Genomic DNA, 8,879 nt, shown 5'->3' on the forward strand with positions numbered 1-8,879 from the left:
CACATACACATGCACATGTAGGAACTCAGGTCGGGTCTTACATGATGTTTGGGTAATGAATACATTTTAAAATTCGATGTTTCCATTGTTATCCAAACATGGTGAAATGTCTCGCCATGGGAAATGTCATCTATTTCCTTTGCTTTCTTTTCTTTCCTATAAATAAAACGTTGTATATTCAGCATAAAAAGTTGCATGTGAACATTCTCCATCAAAATCTATCTCTTACACACATTTGGGATATTGTTTGTTGCAGTTGGAAGATTTTTTGGGGGCGTTCTGGGAGATGAAAAGGGTAAGAAATCTCCTTCCTTTCAATCCATTTTATATACCCCCGTTGTTATTTTTAGATTTTGGATTTGGATTTTATTTTTGTTCTGTGATAACCATTTTTTCAATTGCCTAATTTAATATATGCAATCTGCGGTAAGGAATGTATTTTTGATGTTGGAACCTTTTTGTATTCTTTCACATGACATTAATGTCACATATCAGTTTAATCTCTCTCTCTCTTCTCTTGTTGAAATTTCAGTTGTGCACTTGTTCAAACCAAGAATTGGACATCGGTTTCAGTTTACCTTATCAGTTGCCACGAAAATGGGGCTGTATTACTACCTCATATTGCTCTGCTTTAGGTTGTTTTGATATGCGACACAACCATGTCATTAGCTATGAAAACCTGTTTGTACCAGGTGATACTTACCATCAACGGTTAGAGGGACATTTTAATAGAATTGGGCGCCCTGCATAACAATCTGGCTCCCATGAACTTCTTAGTAGATTTTAAATTTTGAGGTTTTTTTTCGGAATGTGATTTGGAAATCTTGAAAAAAAATAAAAATTCAAAAATATTTATTATAAACTAATAAATACTTTTTAAAAAAAATTAGTATATAATTATGGAATAAATTAGTTAAAATTTAAAATTTTTCGTTAAAGTCATGATATTTTTGTAGTAAAATTGTGAAAATTTTAAACCTAATGGTATTATGAAAATATTGCTGAGTTGATTTTCAGAATCTAGGCAATATTTGTGACACTGATACCATGTAGGCCTTGTTCCCACTATCAGATGGCCCACCCACGAAGTGGCCATTCATTAGTCAGTGGACGCTGTGAACCTGCCATATACCACAGATAGTGGTCGTACCCTCCTCTAGTGAGTCATCCATGTGAGTCAATAATTTTGGAAAGTCGATAGAAGACCCGATGGACAGTCTAGATCAATCTATTATTCTATCCTAGTATCTTAATGCAACTAGGACACTTACACTGAGAGCACTGAATCATTTCTCATAAATAACATCAGCAACAATACTGGCCTATTTGGGAGCCGCTGAAAAATGAATTCAACTCATTTTACTTAATACTAATTATATACTAGAGATTATATATAAATTTCTGATTATATATGTACTGCCGATGCATTTAAGAATCGCCCACACTTCATATGGTCATCGGTGATCAAAAGAAACGAGCGCTCCCATAGTGTTATGTGTCGTTTGTGTGGTGGACCTGTTAGGATGGGTTGAGCTCATCAAAGAGGCATTGAAGGTTATCCAGAGCAAATATATATATATATATATATATATATATATATATATATATATATATATATATATATATATATATATATATAGGTAAGAAAATACAGAGAGGGTCCACATTCAACTGTTAAAAAAGAAAAAGAAGAAGAAGAAGAAGAAGAAAGGAACAAAGGAATAAAGATTTAATGGACTTCCAATGCCTGCTGAACTTTTAGCCCATGGTTCCCACTTCTGCAAACTGACAACCTAAGCATGCTTTGTCGCCAAGTATTGTATAATACCTCTATTGTCTTATTTAGTCATCATGCTTCAAGTGTACATGAGTTGAATCAAGTCGAGCTTGCCACAATAATATTTAATATTTAAAAATGACAAGTAGTGTATATTTTGGACAGTCAAAATGAGTTTTAGCAAGCTTTGTTCTTAATAGTTTTTCTAAGTTTTGTCGTGTTTTGGCGAGTTCTTTAAAAAAATAAATAAAATAAATAAATTTTTTTTTTCTGAGTTTTGTTAAGTCAAGTCAACTAAGGCTTGAATTTTTCCAAGTTGATTTTTTGTTTTAAAATTTAAAATTTCTTCAGTTTTCAAACAGAGATATGCAACCACTATTTTTTCATTGCAGACTTGTGTTAAAGATCCATTAATTGTGTACACCAAATAGTTGAATTTACAAGGATGCAATGATGGTTATCTTGCTTGTTGCCAACCTTCTTCACTAAAGGAGAAAAAAATATACAGTTGTAGTTGCTATCTGCTAACCATATGAGTGTCAACCAATGAATGATTTATGTTTTGTTGTTTATAGGGAGCTTTGATTTTTATAGAGGCACCAATGTTGAGATAAAATTGATCATCTATCTGGAATCTATGTGCAAATGATCTCCTACAAGTAGTTGTAGTTTAGCTTAATGTACAATCCATCTCTCGTGCCATTATGGTGTTTGATGAAGGCGCTTAATATTTATGATTTCATCAGCTATTTTTTTGTTTATTGCCATTTGTAGGCTGCTGAGAAAGGACGCCTGCCTATGTTGATCTTGAGCATGAAGGAAAGTAAATAGCAAAACATGCCAACTATCATATTTTTGCATGGCTCTTACAAAACCAATGAATGGTTACGGCCATTACTCAAGGTAAAAGTCAAATGCTACTGAATTCTCTCATCCCTTTGTCATTATATAGAATTTACAACAACATGGCCTTTCAATTGTCCAATTTCATTTCCTCATGAATATGTTTCACGAGGATATATAGTTGTTGCCATTGATTCCCGCTACCATGGCCGGTACCATGTTGAAGCTTATTGAGAGGTTTGGAGTGTGTGGGAGATATGTTTTTTGTAGTTCAGTCCCAGCTAACAGGGAACCTCCATCAGAAAGTAGCCGAGCTTCTTCTTTTAAAGGAAAGCAAGTTATGAGTGAAGAAGTAGATGAAGAAAGCTTAGGAGATGAAAGTTCGGCTTCTTCATCAGAAGGTACTGCTTCTATGGAATATGAAGATGATGAGGATGATAAAAGCGGCGAGGATAAAGATGATGATTTTGAGGAAGGAGAAGTTGATGTAGGTGGAGAGGAGGATAAAGTTGCAGAAAATGTTGAAACAGGACACCCTCCTGTGACTTCTAAAACTCTTCCTAGTGCTAATATTCCTGCAAAGTCTCCTGCGACAATAGAGGAGGAAGAGGAACCTTTAGATTATGGAGAGTACAAATATTCGCCAGGTAAGGAAATTTTAATTTCATATGTATTTATATGCATATCTAGTGATAGTTATCTCATTATCCTTATCATATTTTTATTTCAGGTGCTCATGTTGCAAATGTTGAGACGGGTGATACTCCTCCCTTAAATCGTCCTGTAATTGTACCGGTGATTTTGCCAAGGGCTTCTTTGGTTCCATTGGTAGCACCGAAAAGTGGTAGCCCGCGAAATCATCTTTCCAGTGGAAACTACTGATTTGTCCACTCCAACTACTAGAGACTCAAGTATAGAGGCCAGAGCACCCTCTTTCGCTGACATGTTAGGGGCTGGTTCTTCTATGGGTCAGGAAATCCCACCTTTTTCCAGTCATACTTCTGTGGTAGGTATATATACATTGATTGCTCTATCAAGAGCTATATATTTTCAAACTCTTTATCACTATTTTGAATTCTTCCCCTCTTTATACTACAAGAACTCTTCCCTGCAGTGGGGCAGCAAGCACTGAGTCTATTGCCACTGCATCTGAGATACTGTCATTCACGAAGATTCCCACACATAAGATGCTTTTGATGAAGAATTCTCTGTCAACAGTAGTTCACATTTTCAAAGACCCTGAACAATGGTCAGACATTGATATTGCCATTGAAATTCTTAAAAGTTCTGTAAGGATGGCAAAAATCAACATCTCCAATCTACGTGATTCTCTTTTTAAGTTCCGCGATTCAATAATCTCCTTAGCCTCAGCAAAAAATGTTACAATTGCTCCTGAGATCTTGAAATATGGGAAGCAGCTAACTTTGTCCAAGGAAAAGGCTTCTCTCATTGCTTCCACTATTTCTGAATTTGACCAGGAATAATTAGTTCTTCAAGAATAGCTGAAGGCCTATACCGATGATAGGGTAGTTATTCGAGACTGCATCACCGCTCTGAAAGAGGAGATTTTGCAGCTAAAGTTGAAAGATTGCGAGAAGGAATCATCCATAAAGGAGATTGAAGGAAAGATACGAGTCAATATTCAGTCTGCTAATGCTGAGAAATCCGAACTACTCAAGAGCGAAGAGATGATTGCATCATTAGAAGATAAACTGGCTGGTATTCCTGATCAAGTAAAGATCATTCTCGAGGAAAAGTCAAAACATGTCGCAGCTCAGATGCAATTAAAAGAGGACTTGCAAGAATATATGGGGATAGTGGGAATTGTAGAAGAACTTTAAGCATGTAATTTCTTTTGTGTATATGCTTTTTTTTGAATAAGTAATCTCTTTCGATTCTTAGCAAATGAATACATGATAATATTTTGAGATATTTTATTCTTCTATGCACTTCTACATCACCAATCATTTCAAACATATTTATCCATGCAATAATCTTGTCATAATATTTAATGAGGAACTAATATAAAACACTAGCATTTTATGCTTGTTAGTGCGGGATTTCCTATATGATTCCTTTTTGTTTTAATTTGCGCCGCTAAGTTTCGATTTAGTCAGTTACACACAGTTTAAGCTCTTGAGTAGTGGAGCTCACGCAGTTTTTTAGACTCTTGAGTAGTGGAGTCAGGTCTCATATGATAGTCGCTTTAACTCATAGGAGTTCACTGGACTTCTCATAGCCTGGTGAGTTCACAAACCACAATCCATCAAAGGGGCCCAGTGAAGCTACTGGGGCCGTGAACTCGATTGGAATTATGCATAGGGTTGGCCGCAGTAACTCTCTAGAGTTCAAGGGGCTCACAAAGAGACCTTTGGGGTACTAAATCTAGGCCGCTAGTTCATCAATGAGTAGGTTTAAGCCCTTCCTCATGAGTTAGTACTGAAATCAAGCTAAAGATCTGGGGGGTCTTATGCATGGTTGGCCTATCTATGGACATGGCCAAAGAGCTCACACTGCGGCACGCTTTTCCTTCATCTGCAAGGTCCAACCCATTCACGGGAGGGCATTTTCCTTCGTTCCCTGTGACACTGCCGGAAATCTATACAGGCGGCATTGGTCTTACGTGTGACTGGCCGTTGAGGACTTTTTGGCCTTTTAGGATTTGGGTCACTGGCTCCGTCAGCTACCCGCATAGGTATGCGTACGATGGCCTTCACGGGCTTTTTAGGGCCACTAGCTTCTCGCCGCTGCCCGAATGGCGAAATAATAGGCCTTAAGCATAGTTGGCCGCTTTAGGGCTTAGCTAAGCTGCCTTGAAAGATAATAATAGGTGGCTATCATTGTCGTGAATATGATAGACATATCTACCTGAGATTGATAATACGACATCGCTTTTACTAATACCTTTAATGATAATCATATGCGCTGTTTATAATATATTAGCTTGGTTAAATACCAATTTTAACAGAATTTTTTAGAATTCACTTGATGTGACGATGGGCACTTTCTTTTCACAACACTTGTTAGTACATAGTCTTGATGTGCTTGCAAACTTCTTCGTTATTCATTCATCTGATCATACGTAGTCATGGTTTTGGTTATCCTTGCCCCCCTTTGATATAGAATCATTATTCTGATGATATTCAGGATCAAAATCAGCAGTGTCTTCAAGGACGATTTCTTTTGATGAAGCAAGCATTGACCGGTATACTGATACCTTGTCCATCTTAATCCACGACTCTATATGCTCCATTAGAGTACATTTTTTTTATTATGTACGACCCATCCCGTTTAGGCTCAAATTTCCCCCTGTTCGACGGGTGACCACTATAGGTCTTTTCAACATTACCACCATATCTCCTTTTTTGAAAGAGCAATATTTGACTCATTTATCAAAGGCCGCCGATATCCTTGCCTGATACGATTGCAATTGTTGTTGGGCTACCAGGTGTTTCTCATCAAGCCAATCTAGCTCTTTCAACCTTATTTTTGCATTTTCATCATCTGTAATAGACTGATGTACAGCCACTCTGAGTGATGCTACTTGTATTTCGATCGGGATTATTGCTTCTATACCATAGACTAGCGAATACGGTGTCGCTCTTGTTGCTGTCTGATGGGTAGTTCTGTATGCCCATAAAGCTTCTTGTAACCTTTCATCCCAATCACGCTTGTTTCTTGTCACTATCTTTTTCAGTATCTCGACGATCGTTTTATTAAACGCCTACTTTGGAGCCATTTTAGGAAGCTCGATTGTCTTGAGACCCTCTTCCGATGATTGCGCGGCTGTAACTATGTTCACTGATGACTCTGCCCCCAGTCCTTGAAATTTTCTTAGCTTTTCCTGACCAACCTCGATAGAAATTTGAATATCTCTCCCATGATTCAGGCCAGTGGGTTCTTCGTAATTAAAACCCATGTTTCTCATGATCTTCTTGCTTGTCGGACTATATTTCTTGAGATCTTGTGGCGTTACCCTACCGTGGTGCACATTATTCTTGATCTCTTCTCCTGCCTTTGCTTCCACTATGGCGTAAAATTCTATTGGTTCTGGGTGTTTCGCTCTAGCCTTGACTTGAAATCTTCTTGGGGCGGTTGAAAATGGTTTGTTTCTTTTAACATACGGCAGTGGCACTCTATAATTGGACTATAAAATTTTCAACTGCTCGGGTGACAACAGGGTTCATAGCGGCTGTCCTGGTTGTCTCAGATGCTTCGGTACAAAATAGAATTTCTTCTTGGCTTCGGTGGTCCTAGATGATTCTGCCTTCTCGGTTTCTTCTTTAATCATATTTACTTGAATGTCCTTTAGGACTTTGCTTTCATCATTCTTTATTTCTTCTTTAGCGAACCCTTTATAGTAACTGGCGTCTGTAAAGAAGGACTCGGCCTCTATATATGGCTTTGCATCGGCCATTACTTTATATTGTATTTCATCTTTACAGGATTTGAAACATTGATGCAGAGTAGAGGGTACAATGCTGTACTGATGGATCTATGGCCTTCTTAGGAGAAGATTGTATGTCATCACTGCATTTATAACATGGCGCATGACATTAGTAGTCAGTTCTCCTATTTCCAGCGTCACTGTAATCTTACCGAGTGTGCGTTGCCCATCTTGATTAAAGCCTTGTATCATCATTCCACTAGGGCGTAGATCTGAACGACGATAACCCAGTTTACTCAACATTGAAAGTGACATGAGATTCACTGTTGACCCATTATCTATTATAACTCGCTTGACCTTTTTCCCACGGATATGGCCTTCTATCTTTAGTGGCCTGTTATGCTCTGCCTCGCAGATCAAATCATCATCGGAGAAGAAATGACTACTAAGCAATTTTCTTGCTCATCGTGCTCTTCACATTCTAGTTCGCCAATAAAGTTTCTCTGACATCGTGATTGGACAATGCTTGGACTAAGCTCTGCTGAAATTCCTCTAAAAGCTTAAGTGCATCATAGACGCTTAATTGAGCCGGTATGCCATTCAAATGACTTACTACATCATAAGTCACTTTCGCCTTCTCATTCTTCTTTTCTTTCTCGTCATCATCACTCTGTCTTCTAATGACTTCTTCCCTAGTAATCCTTGCTTTCTACTTCGCAGGACTTGTTATCTTCTTTCCCGATCGCAACGTATTCACTGCTACCTTCTTTGTCATCTTACGATCCTCTTTCTCTTTCACTTCTCGGTCCTTTTCTTAGATCATGAGCATGTTCACCGTAGCTATTGTACCCCTTTCCTTTTCTTTTCCAATTACTATTTCACCTCTGTCTATCATTCATTGTATTATACATTTCAGCATATAACAATTCTCTGTTGGATGTCCCACCAGGTGATGATAGCAGCATAAATCTCTCTCTGGTTCTTGTTACCTCTTCAGGGCATTTGGGTTCTGGTAATTCTATCGTACCAGTTTTCAACAGCTGATTCATAATAGGAACAGCATCTTCCTTGTCGAATGTGAACCCCTCGTGAGAATTGAGCATCTTGGGCCTCTTTCCACTGTATCTATTTCTTGATTAGTTCCATTCTTCATTCCGTTGTGGCCCCTTTTCCCTTGAGTCCCTTGTATCTTTGCTTCTCTTATCATGATCAATGGTATTTACGGCCATCCTGCTGGGCACTCTCCGAGCCGTCTCATGGTAAAACGCTGACATCTTACAAGTCATCAATTCCAAAGCATGTGCCTTAGTGACAAGGTCATGGAAAGTTCTGATGTCAGTGCTGGTGAGTCTAAACGCGATTCCCATTTTCATAGAGTTCAGACACATTTTGGCCTATTCTTTTTCTTCCGGCAGTTGCATACACGAGGCTCCCAATGTCTTCCATCTATCTATAAACTTTTCCACTGGTTCGCTTTCTCTCTGCCGCACGGAGGCCAATTCTGTAATACTGACATCTTGCTCTGAAGAGAAGAAGTTTGACATAAAAGCATCTTGCATTTGTTCCCAAGTACGTATCGACCATGGAGTCATGCTAGAATACCATCAGAATGCTTTTTGTGTCAGTGACGACCCGAATAATCACAAGCAATACTGCGGTATCGTAGAAAAATTCCTCATGCTCGTAATGAAGCGCATTAAGTGCTCCTCTGGTGATCCTTCCCCATTAAATTTCTAAAAATCTAGATGCTTGAAGTTAGCTGGAAAAGGGATGTCTTCTACCTCTATTGGATACGGCGTTCGGTACCTGAAATGGCAAGTATTTTCACGTTCTTTTTCTACTCTGACAGCTTCTTCAACAACTTGTCTCACT

At 38.4% G+C, this 8,879-nt stretch overlaps 1 long non-coding RNA gene across 1 annotated transcript; it reads left to right on the forward strand.

Annotated features, from left to right (window-relative positions):
- Positions 1 to 2,818, forward strand: LOC131249667 (uncharacterized). The gene is made up of 2 exons (XR_009172857.1): positions 1 to 295; positions 2,552 to 2,818. It is a non-coding gene; the product is annotated as an uncharacterized LOC131249667 (long non-coding RNA).
- The last annotated feature ends 6,061 nt before the right edge of the window (positions 2,819 to 8,879 follow it).

This window comes from Magnolia sinica, chromosome 1, assembly GCF_029962835.1.
Source record: "Magnolia sinica isolate HGM2019 chromosome 1, MsV1, whole genome shotgun sequence".
Taxonomy (NCBI): Eukaryota; Viridiplantae; Streptophyta; class Magnoliopsida; order Magnoliales; family Magnoliaceae; genus Magnolia; species Magnolia sinica.